Raw genomic sequence first — 24132 nt, 5'->3', positions numbered from 1 at the left:
GGCTTATACTTCCAGATTGCAAGTATATCCCTACGATTATGTGTCTGCCCAGTGCCCAACTGCAGTCAGGTGCTCTTTTGCACACTCTTTAGACAGGCAGCTGATTACATAGCTCAGCTACCTATCCAGCCCCCACGTAACATGCCTAGAGCCCATCTCCACCTTCCTTCACACAGAACACCCTATACCCCCAAAGTACACTTTTCCTCTGCCATCTCCCAGCACCCTTTTCCTCCTGGAACCACTGGCACAATCCAATGCTTAGCAAACTTCCTGGCATATGGAGGTGCTCACGAAAAATCTAATGAAGGAAAGGTTGACATTTAGCAAGCTCAGGAGCTCCAAGAGGATTCTTGAGAACTCTTCTGGTGGACCAAGGAAAGTAAGAAAGTCCATCCACCCCCTCCCTCAAGTGGTAGATCACTGGCATCTCAGTGGAATGCTATACCGTCAGGGTCAACTCCTCCTCACCTGACTGTACTCACTGGAGCACAGGTCAAGGTTCACCTCCAGGCAAACTGTTCCTGCTAAAGGGAGAGGAGTCTTAACCAAGAACAGGTAAATTGCCAAGTACAACCGTATCTTGTCTCGGTCATCATGTCCCCTGCTCCAGCCTCCTTAGTACCAGCCATATTTGATCTACATACACAAGCATTCTGGGTTTTGCCTCCTGTTTGGTCCGCGCTCTCCACCCAGCTTTGTTCTCTCATAAGCTCTCAATTTGAGATTCTGGACTCTGGAATCAGAGATATACATTTTAGAATCCTGGCTTTATCACTTACAAGCTGGGTGACATTAAATCTCAGTTCCTTCACCTGTCAGGTGGAAGCCATCTAACAAATTTCCAGGACTGCTGTGGGTTTAGAAGTAATCAGAGAATTAGTGAGATCTAGCAGAGCATCTGGCACACAGTAGGAGCTTTTAAAATGTCAGCCATTAAGGAGTTCCCTGGTGGCCTAGTGGTTAGGATTCTGGGCTTCCACTGCCGTGGCCTGGGTTCAATCCCCAGTCAGGGAACTGAGATCCCACAAGCTGCATGGCATGGCCAAAAAACAACGTCAGCCATTGTTATCATCACTGTGGGACGAAAGTTAATATTTGACATCCAGGCGCCACCACAATTATTTTTGTAAAAAAAGACATCTTACACCTGGGCCAGGATAGCCTGCAAACCCTTCTAGACTGGAGAACCTAAGCAGAAGACTTCCCAACTACTCCCATAAGTCTGCAACAAACTTAAGACAGGAAATATTAAAAACTACTTAAAGTTTTTATATTTTGAAATTTCAATTTTCTTAGCCATTTACAATCTTTGCGCTTCACTCTTCCATATGTGAAAGGAGCTGGTTTTTCAGCTTCCCCTAATGGTAGCTCACAAAAATAACTTTTCATGAGAAGTCTATAGAAAATTGAATTAATTCCTATGATTCTCAGCTCTAAATGCACATCATAAGTAACCCCTGTACAGCTTTGTAAAATGTTCTCACACTGGATCCCCAAGAAAGAATTCCACTTCTATGGGTCTCTGTGTGGCCTGGATGATTGCATCTTTTAAAAGCTCCCTTGGAGATTCGGATGACCAACCAAGCTTGAACACCACTGACTTACTCTCTGATTATAGATAACTCAAAACTGTACAGAGAGCTGTGATGCAGAAATAGATGCGGACTTGCACCACGGGGGCTGCGGGCAGCCCTCAGCTGTTCTCAGCCTGCTCTCTGTTTCCCCCACCCCCCCGCCCCCGGCTCCTCTGCATTCTGCTTGGCTGGATACGTTAGTTCAGACTGCAAGTTACCCAACTCCTGCAGGGTTCCAGCAGGGCTTCAAAGGGGTGGAGCCCCTGCTGCGCTAGGCAGATGCTACCTCAGACCAGCAGTCCAGAGGAAAAGGAGGATGGGTAGGAGGGAGCTGTGTATAGAGTAGAAGCAAGGAGCAGAGAAAAGGGAGAGGGTGAGGGGTAAAGCTGTATTTATGCACCTGGCTGTCAGAAAAGAAGTGTGACCAAGTAAAAGGGGTTTCCGCAGAGAATAACAAGCCCCTCCCAGCCATTCAGAGGTTGCCTTGCTTGCTGCACTGTACATAATGCTGCTTCTGCTTCTGTTCACATCTCTTTTAGAGAAAATTATTGCCTAGCATTGTTACGTTCCCCTGCATCTTATTCCTGTCCCCACTCCGTGACTGTACATTATCGGTAGGTTCTCTCTCCTCCTGTTCTCATATCTGGTAGCAGGATGCAGTGGTTAGCTGGCACAGATGTGTTGCTCCACAGATTTGTGTTGCATTAATGAATGGCGAGCTGGTAGACTGCCCTCCCCACACGTACACACACAGTGCCCCACACTCTAGATGCCATTCTACTTTGTCCCCAGACAGAATGCATCCTTCCTTCCTCTGGGTCTGCAGCATTTGGCACTTCACTTATGGTTACTCCAGTCTAATCTGTCCTGTAGATCTTGGGTTACGTCTGTGTCACTGCTGCCAGGCTGTGAGCACCTCAGGTAAATGGGTTGCTTTGTCCACCAACTCCCGGCACAGCACTGACATTAAGTAGGCTCTTGAACATTTGCTACCTCCAAGCCAATTTTCTATCTCCATATTATTTCACTGTCATCTGGTTTCTTCATCACTTGGAATAAAATCAATGAAGGGGAAGAAACACTGGGTAGGATCCTGGTCATACAGCTGCAGACAACCTATAAGACTTCTTGAGTTTCCATATCTGTCCACCAAGTGGACTGAATCAGCTCCAAGGACACCCAGAGATTGAAGCACTAAACATATAGAAGATATCTGGAAGCATAGCACTGGGGAAAGCAAATGAACCTGTATAAATTCCCTGCAGATCAACCTTACTTCATAGAAACCTCACCATTACTTTGAAATGTGTATTTTATTCCCATTTGAAGAACAAAAAAGAGAGTCTCAGAGCTTTGATTTGTTTAAGGTCAGAGAGAATGCCTAGGATTGGAACTCAAACCTGTCTGAACCTACAGCCCACTCTCCACACACTGCTTCACCAGTGGGAGACTGACCACACAAGACAGTGTCTTGGGGATGGTGCTGAAGAACCATAGCTTCATTAGAATGGAAAATAGTTTTCATCCTCCCTTTTATCACAGACTGTAATAGAAGACAGAGTTTCACAGTATGACATTCCTATATTACTAAATCATGTCCTTTCCCAACTCTGCCTTTATTCCCCTTTTGGAGTCATTTTAAAAAGCTAGGGGTATTTAAAATTTTTATTTTAATTATTGAGAATGAAGATAAAATCATTCCCAGCTTTTTATAGGCCTTATATTCCTACACCGTCCTACCTCCACCATTCTACCTTACAATTTCCCCCTTCTACTTCCCCCAATATACACAGAAAACCAAATTTATCAATCCAAGTACACCCCTGAACTTAGAGTCCGTATCCTTCTACTAACTTTGGCTAAGAAAGTTTCTTGAAATAAACTCTGAAACCTGGAAGACATATTTCATGAGAATCTAATCTAGTTGGTTTCCCGACATTTATAATATGAGAATACCTTTCCTACCAAATATAAAAATGCATCTCCACCTGATAATAGTTGTGCTTTTTAAAGTGTCCATTGATTGAGAAAATAGTCAAAGTGATAAAAAGTCAAAATGAATTCAGTCGAGTTTGGAAATGTTTATATTTTCTGCATCTATATGGCATCTATAATCCATCTGAAAAGTAATCACTTGTATATGTGTGAAAAATAGCTGACTGCAAGACAGGCCAGGTCAATCATCAAGGGCCTTGGGCAGCATACCAAGGAGATTCATATTTATTTTGTAGGCAAAATGGAGTCAAAAGTTTTAAAGCAAACTGACAGGACCAGATTGATATTTTTTTCAGAAGATAATTTTGGCAGCAGTGTAGAGAGCCAGTTGTGAAATGGGAAGAACAGTGGCAAGAGTTCAGGAAGGAAGTGGAAAATGACCTTGGAGCCACAGTGATGCAGAGAGACCTCTGACCCCAACATTGGAGGACTTGGTAAGCAACCAGGTACGGGCAGTGCAGGAGATGGAGGGCCCAAGATGTCTCAAGATTCAGAAACTTTTGGAGACTGTTACCTCGAAAAGAATAAGGAATACCAGAGGATGTGTGTACTTTTTGGATGGGGTTGGGGGTTGGAATTGGTGGAATGGTTGGTGAGATTGAATGGATTTATATGTATTAAGTTTGAAATGATAGGGTACATTCAGGTACTGTCTCTCCTGCATGCCACTGGATATTAAAGTCTGATCATGAGGAGATCTGAGCTGGATCTTTAGGCAGCAGTAAATCGTAGTTGTTATGACAATAGCTTACAAGTCAGACAGACCTTGGTTCAAATCCACTTACTAACTGGCTTGAGCAAAATCCTGAACTTTACTGAGCCTTAGTTTCCTCATTGGGAAAATTGGGATAATTAATACCCACAACAAGGGTTTCTTACAAAAGACTACAGGGTTTTTTTAAATTAAAGACTATATATATTAGTAACTCACATGGCATATAATAGCTGCTCGACAAATAGCAGGTGCTGTTATGTAGATTGCAAGCCACCAGAGTAAGTGGTACCATCTCCTGATATAGTGAAATTTATCTTTCTTGGAGAGCAAAAGAGAGAAAAATAAAAGGCAGGGCCCTGGGGATGCCACACTAGAGAAACAACCAAAGGAAGGGCAGGCAAAAAAGGCTGAGAAGACAAGAAGGAAATCAGGAAAAGAGGGTGACCTGGCTGTCACTGGAGGAAAGAGCTTCAACAAGCAGAAGGTGGGTCCAATTCTTGAAGCTATGGACCAATCATTAATCTTGAATTAATAAGGAAACCATAATGCCCTGAAGAGTGACGTGAGGATAATGGCAGTACCCACTGGGGCAGTATTCAAGCACTCCTAGAGCTATGAAAGGTGAATTATCAAAACCATTATATAATTACAAGAGAGAGAACATAATCTGGATTAAAAATGAGACCATTGACATTGCCAAAAAAATGATGCATCTATTTGACATACCTGGAGCAATTAATGTCTACTGCTAAAGTTTCCACTACAGATGCAAGAAAAAAAGTAATCCTTGTGATTTACTATGCTGTATCCGCTACTTAATATTGTACATCAACTATACTTCAGTAAAAATAAATAAAAAGTTAAAAAAAAGAAATAACCTTATCAAGAGTAAAGAGCCTGTTTTACTCAAAAAAAGGAATCAAAATTTCAAGTTAAAGAAAACTGTCCAAACAAAAAAAAGTACTCGTCTATCACTCATCTAAAAAATCCAATCCATCGACAACTGCCATTAGGTCTATTTCCAAAATCAATTCCAAATTCAACCCCTTCTATGGTGGTTTTCTACTTTGTTAATTTAGCTAAATTGGAGCTTTATTTCCAAGAATTCCTGTGGGTTACATTTTGACATAAGAGAAATTTGCAAGAGATTTCACTCTCCAAAGCAAAGCGGCAGCCATTAAAGTCTAAAGGTCAGGACAGGGTGCCCTGCGGCAGTTCACTTATGTTGTTATAGTTTGACTTGTTGGTTCACCTTCTTGGAGCAGGGCAGCAGCTGGGCCCGGAGCTTCTCCAGCTCCCTCCAAGTCTCCTCTTCTGTCCTCTCCACGTCCTGGATCAGGTACTGGGGGACGGTCACCTGCGACATTAAGTTGGAGGCACTGAGAGATAGATGTAATCCCAATTTGTCCCCAGTCTCCCCTGCTTCACATTCAGCTTTTCTTCTCAACTCCTGGACCTACTGACTTCAGTGGCCTCAGGCCTCCACTAGACAGAGAGGCACCAGCTTTCCAGAGACTTCTCTATCTCCTCCCACAATTGTGTAAGGTCTAAATCCTATAATAAATCCCATATTCCATATTATTCACAGTGGTTTTTTCCCCTGATTGAACCCTGACTGATATAGAAATTGAAACTAAAAGTGATTCCAGGGAACAGAAACTTAGGGATGGTTGTCTAAATTAGCTTTGGGTTATCTGGAGCTGATTTCCTGATACAGTTAAAGAGACAAGACTAAAGGAGACAGTGATAGTTTATGACATGCAAAAGACTTAGTTGAAGTATCACCTGGAGACATCTGTAATCAAGTGTCAACAGAAGGCAAGGATTTGAGTGAACTAACTGCTATCAAGGACGATTTTAGTGAAAATAAAAACGTTTGGGAGTGAATGAGTGCTTCTAAGTGCGCTGAAGAATGTGGGGGGAAAAAGAAACTGATGAGCTTAAGGATTTATAACTGTCCTGAAAGATAAGGATATCCTGGACCACAAGACCAAGACTTCTGAAAACCAAACATGAATTTAATCCTTTGGGTGGCTGAATTACAACACAAGTTGAATTCTCAACTTTGCAGGGTTTCTTATGTTAAGGTTAGGACACAGACTGAGAAGGAATACGAATTAAAATTTGTGATAGGAATATGGGAGCAGATTCCCATGAAGCTGGGGACCTTGAACCCCTAAATTCTACTGATCCTCAAGTCTCAGCAAGCCCCAGGAGGTAAGCTATGAAGTGTGACTCACAGGAGGTCAATACACACCTCAAGAATTGCAATAGTTTGTCAGTACACATTGACAGAACCTCAGTAATGTGCAAGGGAACGGATCTTAAATTGTATTGGACCAGGGAAGAAGAAATATATTGTTGGACCCTCCGAAATTAGTTTATTTAAGTGCACAAAGCAGAGATTCTGAAATCAGTGTGTTAGCTCGAGGGGCTTCAAATGGCCCTAAACCTGGAGTTAAAGGTACTTTACACTAAATGAACTTGAAGTTTCATAAGCTTCTTGGTATACTGATGAAGGGATCCAAAGGCTTTGGAAAAATGACATGCTTAAGTGGATTTATTATGCAATACTTGTTCAGATACCTCTAACTCTGTCTCCCAGAATGGTCCAGCGGATATACCTTCCACTAAGGCTTTGAGGAATGCATTGGGGAAGGAAGCCCAGCTTCCATAAAGAGCGCTACGGTGGCTGTTCTCTAAAGGTTAGAGATGAGAGGGGGAAATGCTGCCATCAAACTGGGGTCTCTGAATTCAATGGGGAGAATGAGATCCTGGCCTGGCAGGAGCCAATTGGTAGCATTTAATCACAGAAGACAAGGAAGATATGGTTACCACAATGGGCAGCGGAGCTGAAAGTCAACAGAAGAGTCTGACCCATGGAGACCTTTGACTTTCGATAGTTGATCGTGATGTCCCTAGAACTGAAATACGTGATCATCCTACTAATGTCCAACTTGATTCGTATGAGTAGTGTGGCGAAAAGAAGTCATACCTGATTCAGCAATACAGAATTGTGGACCCTCAACCAACTGCCAGACTTCAGCCAGCTCATGGGCCCAAAGCCCCTTGAAAGAAAGGAAGACAGGGTCTCCTCAGGGAACACTCCTACTAGGCAACGAAAAATGTACACTCTAAGTCTTCCTTCCAGCCAGAGTGGTCTTCAACTTAGGGCAATTTTACCCTCCGAAGGGTAGCTGTCAACGTCTGGAGATATTTTGGATCGTCACAACAGGGTAGAGGCTAGGGATGCTACTAAACATCTTACAATGTACAGGACAGTCCCCCAGTGACAAAGAATTATGTAGCCCAAAATGTCAAGAGTGCTAAGGTTAAGAAATCCTGCTTTTCCCAAGAGACCTGTGACCGCTGAGTTCCAACAAGCAGAAAGTGGGTCAACATCATCACAATTCGCAGTGATTCAGGAGGACCAGGGCTAAACATTAAGCTTGGGATTGGCATAGATGATAAATCAGAGTCACAGCACAGACTGAAGAGTGGTGTGCGGACGGTGCTCAAGCACCCCTAGAACTCTGAAAGTTTAATTATCCAAAACATTACATAACTGCAAGAGGGAGAAAGTAATCTGGATTAAAAATAGAATATAATTAAACATAGTAACAAACTAAAATTTGTGTTTAAAGTAAAAATGTCAAGTGATCCTTTTTCACTTACCAAATCCAATTCATCAGCAACTGCAATCCAAAAATCAATCCTAAACCCAACTCTTCCTGTCTCTCCCACTTCTGCTATCCCCTCGTTGAAGCCACTACTAGCATGTCTCTCCTAGAAAAGCCACTTTAACAGCCTCTTTACTTCCTCCCTTGTTCCTGGAGAATCCATTCTTGATACGCTGCTGCCAAGTGGTCCTCTTACAATGTAAATTACTCATGACACTCCTGAGCATCACAGAGAGTACAGCTGAGGAGGTGAGATCATAGGGTGGGAGATGAAAGTGGGAACTCTTTCCTACCTTGAAGGAAAGCCCAGAGGTATGAGTAAAGAAAACACTGACCCAGTTTTGCTCTGCTTGATGGAGCAAATATGGAAGGTCTCCCTGGTTTTCCTACATCCATTCCTGGTCTTGCCGCCCTTCGGCACACACTCTCACAAATTACCCTTCAAAGCAGCAGAGTGATCTATTCAAACCATAAATCAGGTTGCTCAGCATAAAACAAACACCCACAAGGAGCCTTCTGGAACCAGCGCCTAATCCAAGTAGTCCAGAGTGGGGCCTGAGGGTCTTACAGCATTTCATCTCTCCAGGTGATTCTAATGTGTAGCCAAGGCTGAGACCCACTGGCCTACAGCTGTGCTTCTCAAAACTCTAATGTGCACATAAATCACCTGAGAGGCTTGTGAACTTTACTTTCTGACCCCACAGGGCTGGGTGGGGCCTAAGATGCTACATTTCTAACAAGCTCCCCGTGTGGTGCTGATGCTGCCGCCTGAGGACCACGCTCTGAGTAGCCAAAGCCTGGGAGGGTAAATCATTTCTCCCCTCTACCCAAATCACCCTTGCTCATAAATGCTTGAAATCATATTTTTCACCCTCTTCCCGCCTTCCGGTTTCTCAGCCTCCTAGACCCACCAATAACTCTGCAGCCAGCCAGCTCAGGACAGAATCTGTGGACAAAAGAATGACAGAATGATGATGTCCACTATGGGAAACACTATATTTCTTCCCACTGTACAGTAAGGCTTCCTTCCAGGTAAAATTAAGCAAAATTCAGCCCTGCTATGTCCCACTGGAGACTGGATCTTCAGAGGGACAGGTTAAAACCTAATCACAGTACCCTCCTCTCTCTCATATGCATCTAGAGCAGTGTTTCTCAACCTTGTAATTATTATCACCTCCCTAAGGAGCATTGTTAGACTTTTTTTTTTAATAAATTTATTTTATTTATTTATTTATTTTTGGCTGGGTTGGGTCTTCGTTGCTGTGCGCGGGCTTTCTCTAGTTGTGGCCAGCAGGGGCTACTCTTCTTTGTGGTGCATGGGCTTCTCATTGTGGTGGCTTCTCTTGTTGTGGAGCACGGACTCTAGGTGCACCAGCTTCAGTAGTTGTGGCGCACGGGCTCTAGAGCGCAAGCTCAGTAGTTGCGGCGCACGGGCTTAGTTGCTCTACGGCATGTGGGATCTTCCCAGACCAGGGCTCAAACTCGTGTCCCCTGCATTGGCAGGCAGATTCTTAACCACTGAGCCACCAGGGAAGTCCCTAGACATTTTTTTCTGATTGCACCCCCCTCCCGCATGAAATGTTAACACCACACATACTCTGGCCCTTCGCAGGGACACAAAACATTGTAGTACCTGTGTTTTTTGCTGCCCCCTTGTGGACAATATCACCCTCAAGGAGTGCAGAATCTGAGAGCTTCCATTCACTCATTCCAACCACCCAGCTCCCAGGCCTGGTGTGTAGACCACACACTTCTACACTTTTCCCCAGCCTGACCCTTCCAGCCCAAGTTATAAGTTAGAGAGGACACCATTTTTAGAATGCAAGGCAAGTGTTTGATAAATGGTCATAACTGGCCATGATTTGGGGGTTGCCCTCCAGAGCTTCATACCTCAGTTGAGATCAGATCCTTAGCACCTGGCTCCAGTAGCACCTTGATGGTCTTGTATACCAAGCCAAATGAAGATTAGATGTCTGTCATCAGGCCACAGGACAGCAAGGAGAAAGACACATCTTCCCTGGAGCATGTACCTGAGAACCAGGAGATCCTAAAGCAGTCCAGGGAGTATTATTGGAGTAGGATAGGGAGCTGAGAGGGACTTACCAGCACAAGCAAATCTACAGCCTGCAGCCAAGGCCACTGCTATCGATTCATAGTCCTGACCTAGTCTCTTCACCTCAACACTACCCTTGATGTCTACCTCCTGGGCAAGAATAGGTCTGGGCAACCCAGAAGTGCCACCCCACTCCTCTTCTCAAATGCCCCTGGAAACTCTGATTAGAGACCCATTTCCAGCAACATGCCCAGCCTGCCTCACCATATGGACCCTAACTTGTCTCCAGAAATGCCCTCCCCCACCCCACCAAACAGTACTGGCCACCACTCACCTACTTATCAAAGAGATTCTCCATCTTCGCAGACTATCCATCACCTAGACTGTAACCTTCACCGCCAGGGCATACCCCTACTTTGCAGAGTACCATTCAAGCTGGGTACATTGCTCTTCTCCTGTCAAGTCCAGCCACAACCAGAAAGAGTGAATCAGCCCTTTTGCCTTCTACTCTACAGACATCGTGGCTGCCATCCTCCAAAGAAAACAGCCTCCCCACTCTCAAAAGTACAATTTCCTCTTCGACCAACTCTCAGGTCTCCACCCCTCCTAGACACCCTGACATAATCCAGTGCTTAGCACAGTGATTTAAAAAGTCCTAGATGAATACCTGTTGCCTGTGTCTCCACTGCGGGCATCAGAAACACTCACTCCCCAGAGTATCTGACTCTGTCACTAGGGGCGGTGTGACCTTCCTACAGGTGATGTTGCCTCCCTCAGCCTCAACTCCTGCACCTGGCATATGGCAGTAAAAGCAACACCTCTAGGGATAATTAGAGGATTAGACACCCAACAGAGAGCCTGGCTCCCACTTGGGGCCTCTCTAGTGAGAGACTGACCTGAAAAGATGGTCATCCTGGTGATGCTGCCTGAAGAACAGGTGGCTTCCCTGGGAGGGGAAATCGTTTCCAGTCTCCTTTTTTATTTCATGATACAACTGAGGACCAAGTTGTATCATATTACAGTACAGACTTCTTACTACTAAAGAATTATTATTATGTTTTCCTGATCTTAACCCCTTCCCATAGTTGATTCCACCGTCAAGGCCAAAGGCTTCTTAAAGATTCTACCACCTAACAAAAATATCGTATAAAATATTTAGTATTTCAACAAACAACCAGAATTTAATATTTTATAAGTAAATAATTCTAGCCATTTCCATCATTTCAGCTTGTTTCTTGCAAAGGAGAAAGGTAATGTCTTATAATTTTCCTGTTAAATTGGCATATAAAATGAAATTTTAAATTAAAATTCTATCAAAAATGCATTTGAGGGCTTCCCTGGTGGCGCAGTGGTTGAGAATCTGCCTGCCAATGCAGGGGACACGGGTTCGAGCCCTGGTCTGGGAAGATCCCACATGCCACGGAGCAACTGGGCCCGTGAGCCACAATTACTGAGCCTGCGCGTCTGGAGCCTGTGCTCCGCAACAGGGGAGCCGCGACAGTGAGAGGCCCGCGCAACGCGATGAAGAGTGGTCCCCGCTTGCCACAACTAGAGAAAGCCCTCGCACAGAAACGAAGACCCAATACAGCAATCAATCAATCAATCAATAAAATAAATAAATAAATAAGAACGTGAATTTCTTAAAAAAAAAAAAATGCATTTGATATTGTCATGGTTCTCAGCCCTGAGTCCTCAAAATCCACCTGCAGAGCATTTTAAACATAAAGATGCCTGTTTGGGGCCATAGCAAATGTGCTGCAAAGAACATCTGATACTTGTCTTTTTTATCTGACTCTGTAGAGTGTATAGCTGAGAATAAAATTGCTAAATCATAGGAGATGCATGTGATCAGCTTTTGTAGATCTACCAAAGAGTTCCTAAAGCGGTTGTACAAATTAATACTCACATCAACAGTGTGTGAGAATCCTCACTGTTCTGTATTCTCACCATCACTTGGTACTCTGTCCTTTTTATTTTAACCATTTCAGTGATTGTTTTAATTTCCATATCCTGAACCACTCATGACGTTGAGCGTGTCTTAATTGGTCATTTGTACATTTTCTTTTGGGATGTGTCAAGTATTTTTTCTGAGTTGGCTTTTTACTTGTTAATACGTAATATATATATTATATTCAGGGTACAAGTCTTTTGTTTTATGTGTATGTATTGAGAATATCTTTCTTGCCATCTCATTCTCTTAATGGTGACTTTTGTTGAATAGAAGTTCTTAATTTTAATAGATCTTAATTATCAGTTGTTAACTGTCATCAATAGTAAAATGGGTAAATAAACTGAGGTTTATCCACAGAATGAAATACTATACAGCAGTGAGTATGAATAAATCAGAACTATTTACAACAATATGGATGAACCTCACACAACACTGAGGGAAAGAAGCTAGACACAAAAGTATATATTGTTTTAGTTTTTTTTTTTTTTAATTCCAAAAGCAAACTAATCCATGATGTTAGGATACTGACAACTTTGGCTGGGCTGTAATAACTGGAAAGGGGTACAAATGGCTCTCTTGAGCCGCTGGCGGTAATTTGTTTCTTGATCTGAGCGCTGGTTACCCAAGTTTGCTCAGTTCGTGAAAGTTCACATTATTGACATGATATGTTTACTTTGATAAAAAGTTATGAAAGTAGAGGTTCATATGCCTGAGCTCCAATTCCAGAGGGCCTGGATGTCCATGTTTCCTAGTGACTCAGATCCGCAGCCAGGGCCGAGGAACTTTAATCAATACTCTGGTCGTAAATATCTGCAGATATACGGACTAGAAGCCCCATTTCTTGAAAAATGTCTAGTTTGTTAGACACACTTAAATGGTGGGATTATAGGAACTTCCCTAGTGGTCCAGCGGGTAAGACTCTGGGCTCCCAATGCAGGGGGCCCAGGTTCGATCCCTGTTTGGGGAACTAGATCCCGCATGTTGCAACCAAGAGTCCACATGCCGCAATTAAAGCCACAACTAAGACCCTGCAGAGCTGAAATCATTAATTAATTAATTAATATTAAAAATAAATAAATAAATGGTGAGATTATAGTTATTTTTTCCTGTTTCATTGCCACCTAAATTAAAATGTTGTTTTGTGCAGTTATTAAAATCCTGTGAATTACACTTCTCCGTTGTCTCATTCAGTTTTTAAATTGTTGTTTTGATTCTCTGGAAAGAAACATTTGCTGTAAGTCTAGAAATGTGGTGAGAGGGAGGAGGGACAGAAGCTATGAGAAGTTGAGAAGATAAACATGATCCTCATGGTGCTGGCTTTCCTCTGTCTTGTGCTACTCTGATTAGTTCCAGCCCATAGCCAAGCATCCTCATCTGACCAGGTGTGGGGGGAGAGTGGCGATGTACACCTCTCAGAAGGCAGGGTCCAAAGTTAATGGGGTTCTGCAAATTGTTGAACAGAGTGAGGTCCTGAAGAACAGGAGAGACAGAGGCAGCTGCAGCTGCCAGGCACAGGTCTCTCCTGGGCTTTCTCTCTGCCTTCTCATGCCCTGTGTCTGGCAGTTTGAAAGCAGACTAGTCATTCATCATTTTTTGCAAGGGCCTATGAAAAGGGGTATGGACTCTGATGCTGCTAGACAGATTCTAGTTTAGATCAGAGGCTGAGGAGTGGGGAAGGATACGCAAGAGGGGGATGACATGTTAACACTATATTTGTGAGCCTGGAAGGAAATGTGAGTCTGGATAATGGTGATACTGGCTAATGGGGTCAGTTTTGCAGAGACAAAGAGCCCCCATTCCAAGTCATTTGGTGGTTGACTGATTTTCACACTTTAAAAAGCCTTCCTTCTTATTCCCAGGCAAAACGGATCCTTCCCTCCTCTATGCTTCTGCTGCACTTGGCACTTGTGTATATCCCAGCTAACCAGCAGCATCACCTGGGAACTTTTAGACCTGCACATCCTTAGAACCCAAACCTACTGAATTAGAAACTCTGAGTACAGGACCCAGTGATCTGGAGCTTAATGAGCCCTCCAGGTGATCCTAATGCAGGCTAGAGTGGTTCTCAAACTCTAGGAGTGCTTGTTCCTTCAGGTGAAGGGCACCTGTGCAGTACACCCTGTAGGACTTGGAAATCAACGGAATGTAGGAAGGCAGAGAAGTATTAAAAGATGAAGATGTTTCTAGTTTTGGAGACTGGATTAGTTGCACCATGAGGCCAAATAAGGAACACAAGGACAGGAGATATTTCAGTTTGTTATTATTTGTTCGTTTTGTGGGATTCATAGAAGGTAAGGAGCAGGTGATAAGTTTGGTTTTATGCCTGTTTTCAGATGTGCGAGCTCCATGCATGTGTGTTTCACTAAGTGGCTCGAAGTACAGATCTGGAAATGTGAGGTCTGAGCTGGGGCTATGGACAGCAGGAAGCGCTGGTTATAACCACAGCTGAGGAGCCGCATGGGCCTGGTTTTAAATCCAAGCTCTCCACTTTTAATTCTTGGAGCTTGGGTAAGTTCTTACACCTTCCTGAGCCTTTGCTCCCTCATCTGACAATTAGAATAATCATACCTACCCACAGAGTTCAGGGAAGGACTGAATGAGACAACATGTTTAACTCAATTAGCAAAGTTCCTGGCTCATAGAAATGGCTGGTGCTGCTACTTTATAGATTTTTGAGACTGCAGAATATAGATGGGAAATGCAGGCAATGGAGTGGAGCTGGTCACCCAGGTTGTGCAAGAGAGAAAAAGCAAGACTGAGCCTGGGGACGCCAACATGTGGAGGGGGCCAAGCAGGAGCAGCAAAGAGATCAACGAGAAGGCACAGGTTGAGAGGCAGGAAGAGGATCAGAAGAGAGTGGCCTGGGGGTCAACGGATGAAGGAATTAGATCAACAACTGCACCTATTGCAGCAATTAGGCAGGACTGGAACTAAGAATTAGCCATTTTATTTGACGATGAGAAAGTCAATGGTGACCTGGAAAACAGCAATGTCAATGGAAGTGTGATGGGAGAGGCAGAGCCCTCCAGCCACATCAAGCAATCCTTATGCTCTAAGTTTAGTCATTAAAATAGATCCATAGTTGGAAGAGAGAAAGGGAATGTAATCCACCTTAAAAATGGGAAGAGCCTAATTAATGGCATTAGTACATGTAAAGGAATAATTTTGCTCAGATCAAAAACCTAGGAATCAATATTTGTTTCTCTCTTTCGCATCTCACATCTGAGTCATCAATTACTTGTATTGGACCGATCACCAAAATAAATCTGGAATCCATCCACCTCTTTGCTCCACTGCTGCCACACCAGTCCCAGCTACCCTCATCTCTCTTCCCCAGGCAAATGCAATAGCTATAACTTCTTTCCTCTCTTGCCTCTCCAGGTGCCTCCCTACCCCTGCCCTCTTCCCAGCTGCCTCAGAGATTTTTTAACATATAAATCAATCACAGTAGTCTCTTTGTCAAACCCTCAAGAGGCTTCTCACCATACTTAGCAAATAATCAAAACAACTCACCTTGGTGGGCAAAGCCCCACTGATCTGTTCCCACTTCCCCTCTGACCCTATACAGTCCAATATGGTAGCCACCAGCCACATGTGGCCACTGAGCATTTGAAATGCTGGTAATAGTAAAAAAAAAAAAAAAAAAATTCTTTAATATTTCTTTAACAATTTTTACACATATTTATATTCATAGAGCCAGATGTGACTAATGTGATTGAAAAACTGAATTTTAGGTTTTATTTAATTTATATCATCTTAAATTTAAATAGCCACATGTGGCTAGTGGTTACCATAGTGTACAGCACAGAGGTAGAGCACGTCCTTCATCACAGTAAGTTCTACTGGACTGTGCTGCTCTGGCCTGATCTCCTGCTACGTTCCCCCTTGATTACTGGATTTCAGCATCGCTGGCTGACCTTCTGCTCCTCACTCACGTTAAGCTCCTTCTCCCCTGAGGGTTGCTGCACAGATTGTTCTCTCTGTCTAGACTTCGTTGCTCGTTGATCTTCACACGACAGCCTTGTCTCAGCTTCAACGTCACCTCCTCAGAAAGGCCTTTTCTTTCCACGCAAATGAAAGTTTCCCTATTATGTTATCTTCAAAGCATTTCTGGCTAGGTAAAAACATTTTCCATATGGGTTGTTGACTTGTTTATTGCCTGTATCCCCTTTTAGGATGTTACTTCCCCAAGGGCAGGAACCTTGACCCTCTAGTGTAGGTGGAGGAATTAAGCTTTAAAAAATAAGAGGCAAGGTTGCTGAATGTGAGCCTGCTGGGGGTAAAGAGATTTGAGAATCCAGGAAACCTAATAAGGAACTGCTGAAAAGGATTTAATTACAGCTAAGGGGGCCACTGGGCATCACTGAGGATCCAGAAGGGAGTAGACGTCATCAACAGTTTGCAGTACAACCTGTAGTGTGATTTTTCTCCAATAAGAGGAAGAGCCCAGATATGCTTATCACATTTAACCCTCACAACAACCTCTGAGGTGTGCTGAAGTGTCCCCACTTTACAAGTTATTAAAAGCAGAGAGATTAAGGACCCTACCTAAGACCATGAAGCTAATAAGTGGAGAAGCTAGGATTTGGACCCCGGCATTCGGAACCCAGAGCCAGCGCTCTTAGCCACATCACCATATTGCCCCCCTCCTTATTAGAGCTGCGCATAGTCGGTATTTCATTAAAAATGTGATAAATGTCCATTGCAGGGCTCCATGATTTCCCATCCCTTCCAAAATGGTAAACCAGGCATAATAAACAAGATGAGACAGATAACAATACCATTTGAATAAATGTACATAAGTCAAACTTTTGCACACAAACAATACACGTAACGCAAGGATGCACACAAAAAATAGACATTAAATACTTTAGAATGGTTAAATAAAAGAAAATTAGAACAAAAATAGAGTTACAGATATAGAAAACAAACTTATGGTTACCAGGGGGTAAGAGGGGGCAGGGATAAATTGGAAGATTGGGATTGACATAAACACGCTACTATATATAAAATATCAATAGATAACTAATAAGGACCTACTGTATAGCACAGGGAACTCTACTCAATAGTCTGTAATGGCCTATATGGGAAAAGAATCTAAAAAAGAGTGAATATATGTATATGCATAACAGATTCACTTTGCTGTACACCTGAAACTAACACAACATTGTAAATCAACTAACCTCCAATAAAAATTTTAAAAAAAGAAATTAGGGAAAAACAGGGAATAGATAAATAAAACAAGAGAAGAGCCTTGCATGGACATATAATGATAACATGCCGCGAACTGAGAAATAGAACTGGGCACTCTGCCCTGAGGCCAGGGAGACCACGGGCTGCCCAGCCCATCTCTCCAGCTGTGAGGACCAGGGTCAGAAGCTTTCCTCCTACCCTCAGAGGTCTCCCACCATTCTAACTTCACAGAGCTTGGGGTGACATGGGGAAGGTTTCAATTCATACAGAACTGCCTATAAATATTTAAAAAATTTTTTTACTATTACTAGCGTTTGTCACTCAAAAATATGAATGCGTATCAATTTTAGGTGAGTCAAAAAATGGACCTTCAAATCAAAAGCCTATAAATAAAAATACTATATACTTTGGTGGTTCTCATCTTTAGAATAACTCAAATACACTTCCATATATTAGGAATCCACAGCACTAAAGCATGGCCCAGGGATCCAAAGTGTGTGTGTGTGTGTGTGTGTGTGTGTGTGTTAAAAGCAACCCCGAGATGATCTGCATGACCAGTCTCACTTGGGAAGCATTGCACTGCCGCTGAATGACTACCAGTTTCCTAGTCAGACATATAAGGGAGGGACATTCCAAGCATGGACAATGACAATGCAGCATGGGAAGTCCTGGTAAGTTCTGGAAAAAGTCATCTACTAGAGCTCTGGTTTGTGGAGATCGGTGGTAGAAGCAGATGTGATGGGGTCAGACTCCAGAGGTTCTAGGAAGCAGGGCTGAGAGCGCTACACTTCACCCTGGAGACATCAGGGGCGGCACAGGCTTAAAGCAGGAGGTGGCCCGATCGGGTGTGCTGGTTGGAGGCGTGACTCTGGCAGCCAAGTCCAGTCGACTGCAGGGTGGAGGGACTGGCGCACGTGCTAAGTTAGAAGAGGGAAGGCAGCCACGTGGACTTGCTGTCTAACAGGTGAGGGAGATGCAGGATAATGTTAAGTTCCTGTCCTCAGAGATCGGGGTGGAAGGTGGTCCCTTTCTCCATGTACAAACTGTACACAGATAAGGTCAGGAGGAATAGGGCTGAGCCACCCTGGGAATAAATCAACCTCTTCCTTTTTTGAGTCATGTAAACCAGAACGTGGATGTTTAAACTGTGTGTTCATTTCATCCTGACTCTACCCCTAGGCTGGAAGCCTGGGAGGAAGGAATAACAATTGCAGTTTATTTATTCCAAACACAAATGCTGTGTACAAGTAGCTCAGCTTGCTCAGTGTCTTGTGTTTGATAATTTAATTTAGTCTTCTGGCTCCCTGGGTGTAAGTTTGGTGTAATTGCTTAGCAAATCTGCCACCTCTTTAAGTCTTGAATCATCCTGGTAAGTATCACTGACCTACCAGACTATATCGTTGGTCATGCTGGTTTTGAGCATCTATATCCCTTTATGTTTTAGTACTTTCTCCCTTCTACCCAGATCATTCCCTTCTCATCTGCCTTGTTAGACTCTTTTTTTTCTCTGCCTCAGTCTTGCTGGATATTATAAAAGCAAAAGTTATCATTTCTTATATAAAGTACTGCTCTAATAAGCATGTTACATTTCAGCTCAGCATCTTCCACAGCGGTGGCTGGGGAAGTCCTGCTGGGAAGATGCACAATAATCCAGCAAAGAGATAAGACATGGACAAGGGGGAGTCAGGAAATGAGCAAAAGGGAAGAGGCCCAAGGATTCACATGGAGACTGCAAATAAACGCATTGAGGGGAGAGACAAAAGATATTTAAAAAATTGGAAATCACTATTCGAGAAAGAAGATGTGACAAAACAGAAGATTAAACAATAATCACTGGGAGCAGAGATGCGGGTCAAGCAGATATTTTCACTCAATTCTAGTAGAGTAGAAACAGGCATCATTGCTGAAAACTTGAAAAGATTTAAAAAGAAACAGCTTCTTACTGTAGCAATTCCACCTAAGTTAACCTCTGTGAAGAATTCTATCTGGTTCAGTGACACATATGAGATTTCAGAGAAGTTGCTCCCTGCTCTTAAGTTTAGGGTCCCAAACCGTCTGGCCTCCCCTGCTGAGAATCCTACCTCCTCCTGATAATAGCAGGACAAACCAATAGAGCATTTAATTCACATTAGATGCAAAAAAATGCGAAGTCCAGAGTAGAGCAATGGAAGAAGGAAAATGCAATCAATGAGGGTTGATGCCATTAGGGTTAACATCAGACTCACAGAACTTTGTCCAAATCTAGCATCATTTTTTGCTACCTCTTATTTAAAAGGTTTTGATTTATGCACTCTTTCCTCATCTAGGGTATGGATTTTCACAGGCATATACTGTGTTCTATTTAATCTTTGTATCCCTAGTAATGGATGGTGTACCTAGCACAGAAAAGGCACTGAACACATATCTGAAAAAGGAATGTGGCTATTTTCTTGATAAAATAATAATAATCAAAACTCTCAACTAGAAAAAAAATTCATTCTGAGAATCATCACCTTAGAGACTTAAAGAATTTGGGAGTCTGTACTCTGTGTTCTTACCCCTTAAAACAGAGTGAGCCCACCCAAGTATCCTACTACATCTGGCCTGTAAGATCCAGTTGCAGAGAAAAATTATTCCAGAAAATTTCCCTGGTACACTCCCCACTTACACCAGATCCACTACTTTTGCTGCTACACCCATCTCTCCAGACTCATGGCTCAGTACCTCTGACATTGATAGGTGCTCTGCGCTCCTTCAGGTTTGATGACTGACAAAATTTCCTCTCTGGTTCATGAAACCTCTGCTTCCCACCTGGCTCTTGTGCCTGCTCGCCCCCCAGTGATTATGATTTTATCAGGCTCCAGAAATATCCTCAGGATAATCAAATCAACCCTCAGAGTGCTAAGTCAACTTAGCAATGAATACACCATGAAGTGAATTAATAGAGACACCTGTGTTCACTTGGGTCAATGACATTGGCATTGCTGTTCATAGCAATCACCTGGGGAAATCTAAAACTCGTGACTCCTGGTTACCACCTCCATTGATTCTGATGTGATTGGTCTGTGGTGACACCTGGGCATCAGAACGCTTTAAAATTTCCAGGTGATTCCTATGTAAAGTTTTCAAATCACTGCTTTAGATTGAAAACCAAACTGGTACCATTTTTCCCCCCACACTGCAGAGAATAGACATTACTAAATGAAAATGAAACAACTTCTTAGCATTGTGTCCTAGTCTCTTGTGAGTGTATCATAGCATCTATATAAGGGTTACTAGATGAATGTAGCTTGGCTTAGGTGACATGTTAAAAACCACCCTGCAAGTAAAATGAGATATCTTGGCTGCATAGGTTTCAAACTTGTTAAAACAAATAAATAATTCCAAAATGTTAATGCCATGAGGATTGATTCTTCTCTCTAAACTGAGAAGCAGGGGTGAATGTTCTCCCCACTTCCGATCTTAACTGAAGGCTGAAAGCTATCTGTCCCCTCAGGATGTGGGCCAGGATATCCCACCCCACAGAATTCAGAAGGATTGGCATTCTCTGACTGGCCCCTCCCACCTGCCCAGGATTGGCTGTTTTCAGAGATGTTATCTGGAGAGATATGGGCCTTAGCTCTTAACTGAGGGGACAAATGCCAACCTCTGGGTCTGACTCATGCCTAAGACATGCAGAGGGTGTCCTCAGAAACATGCAGGGCTCTTTCTTCAGCTGTTCTTTAAACAGCTGACAGGGAAGCCCACCTTCCAGACACAACAGCTGAGGAAGCATTTGGACTCGGCTTCCATTCCTAAGACTCCAGAGATAAGGGCATGGCCCAGCCCTGGGTGCTGGCATCTTCAGCCTTAACTCCTGTGTGTTGTTTGTCCCTCTCTCTAGACCAGAAGGGCCGGCTCATACTTGGTGCCAAAACCAAAAAGCTTCGATTTCTGGGAGAAAAGGGGAGCAGGTCATTAAATTGAACAGAATGGTTAACAGTGGCGTGAAAACTATACTGTGTGCAGTTTAAATAAGCTGCACGTGTATGGTCTTCTTTCATTAGGCCCATTATTCTAGTTCTCTTTGGAAGCTTCTCTGAATCTCCCACCTGGGGAGGCCTGTCTTAGGATGGAGCTGGGAGAAGAGTGGTCACTAGCTGTCCACAACTCGCACCATCCCTGACATGAGATTCCAAGTGGATTCTGCCACAGCCCAGATAGGATAGCCCCTACAGGGGGTGGCGCTGTCATTTAAGAAGACTCCTGGCTCTTCTCTCTGGACACATTTGGAGATACATTGTGATCACCTGTCTACTTGCTGGTGGGAGAGAGAGGGGAGAGGACATCCATTACTGGCTGGAGCTACAGCTTGAACAGAATCAGAGCCGGGCAGAAAGAAGCAGGCATGCCGGGAAGGCCGACATATTCTCTACTGACAGGACTATGTTGTAGAGGGGCAAGAGAAAGCTCACAGAGGGACCTGTGTGGACTCAGGAGAGGGTCAGCATGTGAACAGCACACTACTCCGTATCTTGAACAATAAGTCCCAGCCTGCCTTGTCTGTGGAGATAGTGATGAACTGGTCTCCTTGGCAACGGAGGCGCACTGGCTCCGCAGGGCTACCAGGCAGGCGTCTGCAAGCCTGGAAGGAGTGCATTGCTCCTGCCTCTTGTGAACACCCACACCATCCAGATACATGTCCTCCCACTCCTCTTCATTGCTGTCTGTCATCTACTGCCTTCAAATCACTCTGAACCACTGAGTGAAACCCCCTCCACTCCAAATCCTGAGAGATTCCAGCCTCTATGAAGATAGCCAGTGAGCAATTTTACTTCCCAATTCCTGATTGTCCTTTGCTGCACTGCATTTCAGTCCCCTAACCCAAGGCGCTTGTCCTGGATCTTAATATCCTGGAAGTGCCCCAACTCAGAAATTCTAAACTCCAATCATCTGTTCTCAGATCACCTCCTACACACTTCCTGCTCTACCTTCATACTCACTGCATCTGTTCACAAAAAAAACCTCTAATTCCTCAACCCGTTCTCTCCTCACAGTCTAGCAGGACCTTCTTAGCCTCATCTGCCACTACGCAGCCCAGGCCCCTTTGCTCTGAATTACTGTCTCACCAGAAAAGTCAAAACCCTCAATCAACGCTACAAGCTACCTTCTCTGATTGTAAACTCTGGCATTGCTGCTGCCATGCAGGATGGCACAACGCGACAACACAATCATTTCTAGTTTGCAACCTCAGCTGAGCCCTCAGCAGTGTTTGTCAACCTTTCTATTTGTTTTTGACCAGCTTCATCCCATGTTCTCAATGGCTCTCAGTTGATTGCTTCACTTCTTACTTTATCCACCAACCTGGCATCAGCAGCAGCACAGTCAACATGCTACCTCACTTTACTCGTGCACGCTACAAACTTGTTCTCCACCTCTGCTCAGCTCTTGCCTTGGTGGGCAAGGCCTTCCTCCCCCCACCATCACAGAGGGCCTTGCCCCATCTCCCCCCTGCTCCCTCTGGAAGTGGCCTCATCAATCTTTCTCTTGTTTTTCTTTACCTTCTCCGTCTCCCTCTCTGCTGACCCCTCCCTGTGTCTACAAAACTGTTTGCTTTCCTCTCAGTCCTACCCCATGACCCAGTGTACCCCATCTGGGGTTTGGCAAGCTAGGGTCCACAGGAAGCCTATCTTTGTGAACAAAATTTGACTGGAATATAGCCATGCTTATTTGTTTATATATTGCCTACAGCTGCTTTTGTGCTGAACAGCAAGTAGTTGAGTAGTTGTGACAGAGATCACGTGGCTCACAAAGCCAAAAAGATCTGCTCTATGGCCCTTTGTAGAAAAGATTGTGGGCTCCTCCATACTCACCACCCTCTTCCTTCCCTCCTGGCCACTCCTCAATCCATGGTAACTGCGATGTTGTTTCTGTGTCTTACCACCTTCCTAACCTTCCCTTCCTCAGGTCACTGAGGTGACTCACAATTTCCTAATTCAAAGGCGGGGGGAGATTTTCTCATTCCTTAGTCCCTCCTCTGCTGCACTGGACATTTGGAGATCACACTGTTCTTGAAATTCTAGAGAAAGATCCCAAATGCAAATGCCCAGAGGAGCCAGGCAGGCTGTGTCAATGAATGAAATGGCCACATGAAGATATGCGCATGGGGGGACCTGGAGAGCCTGTCCCCACGGCAAAAGGGGAGCCCCTGCGCTGCTGTGAGGAATCTAGGCCCTACATAGCCAAATACTCCAGTGCTTCATGGGAAGCTAAAAATGCAGATTTTATGAGGCATTGCTCAACTCTTAAAAGGTGGGAACTATTGGGCTTCCCTGGTGGCGCAGTGGTTGAGAGTCCGCCTGCCAATGCAGGGGACACGGGTTCGAGCCCTGGTCTGGGAGGATCCCACATGCCGCGGAGCGACTGGGCCCGTGAGCCACAACTACTGAGCTTGCGCGTCTGGAGCCTGTGCTCCGCAACAAGAGAGGCCGCGACAGTGAGAGGCCCGCGCGCCGCGATGAAGAGTGGCCCCCGCTCGCCGCAACTAGAGAAAGCCCTCGCACAGAAACGAAGACCCAACACAGCCATAAATAAATAAATAAATAATTTAAAAAAAAAAAAAAAAAGGTGGGAACTATTTAAAAAATATTACAAACCCTGAGGAGCCAAACAAAATGAAACTTTTGGCCAATTTGGCCTAATGGCTGTGGATTAGTCCCCCTGGTTCCATGACTGAACTTCCTTGGTTCCTTTGGGGAATCCTGATTTTTGCTGCTGGAGGTTCTCTTGAGCCAGCCTGCCTCTGCCTTCTCAGATGTTCATCCCCAGCCCATGGGTCTTTTCTTGCTACACAGTTTCTCAGGTGAAATCCCAAATCTATCTCTCACTCTATCCTACGCACCTGCTTCTGACTCGCATCTCCATATGGGAAATGAACTGCTCCACCCGGAAATCCCACAGATACTTCAAAATCCACATCAGCCCTTCCCCATCTTCAACCCCTACCCTTT

At 44.1% G+C, this 24132-nt stretch overlaps 1 long non-coding RNA gene across 2 annotated transcripts in view; it reads right to left on the bottom strand.

Moving 5' to 3' along the window:
* Positions 1–24132, bottom strand: part of LOC309665575 — a 110637-nt gene that overhangs the window by 42258 nt on the left and 44247 nt on the right. The window contains exon 3 of one of the 2 annotated variants that reach the window (XR_014266517.1): positions 5508–5644. This is a non-coding gene — a long non-coding RNA (uncharacterized lncRNA). Of the gene's footprint in view, positions 1–1768; positions 5645–24132 lie in introns of those variants that run through there. The other variant, XR_014266518.1, reaches the window with a different exon arrangement.

Source organism: Balaenoptera physalus (assembly GCF_965194825.1).
Source record: "Balaenoptera physalus genome assembly, chromosome: 8".
In the NCBI taxonomy this organism is placed as follows: domain Eukaryota; kingdom Metazoa; phylum Chordata; class Mammalia; order Artiodactyla; family Balaenopteridae; genus Balaenoptera; species Balaenoptera physalus.
The sequence above is the reverse complement of the archived record's forward strand: the minus strand, read 5'-3'. Positions and strand labels throughout refer to the sequence as shown.